Source organism: Penaeus monodon, chromosome 30 (assembly GCF_015228065.2).
Source record: "Penaeus monodon isolate SGIC_2016 chromosome 30, NSTDA_Pmon_1, whole genome shotgun sequence".
Taxonomy (NCBI): domain Eukaryota; kingdom Metazoa; phylum Arthropoda; class Malacostraca; order Decapoda; family Penaeidae; genus Penaeus; species Penaeus monodon.
The window spans coordinates 14,021,958-14,022,410 of NC_051415.1; positions in this window are offsets into that span (position 1 = coordinate 14,021,958).

The following is a 453-nucleotide window of genomic DNA, read 5'->3' on the forward strand; positions in this document are numbered from 1 at the left end:
AGTCGTAATACATTGATTCTTAACCGTTTAGTTGAGGGAATATCTAGATTTTTTTTTTTACATTTTTTTTTAATTCTCAGAAGATAGAGCCACAATGCACATAGATGGAACCATAACTCTCTCTTATTACTTCTGACATGAGTATATGTAAATTAATAATAAAAGCAAAGGGGTAAGCATTGCGCTCTAATGTTCAGTGAGTCCAGAACTTTGAACATTTCGCTTCCCTTAAGAACACATTCATAGATCTGTTTACGAGTATAGGGTAAGTACTGGGCCGGGTTACAAGACCGCCCTGGACCCTAAATCTTACCAGTTGCTCGAGAAAGCATCATATATGTGACATCAAAAGCTGCCTGTTGAACGACATAGGACACGTAAATTAGTAGGCATCAGATATTTTTACACCAAAGCATTTGCATTGTGTATATGGATGGCCTTTTAGTATATACA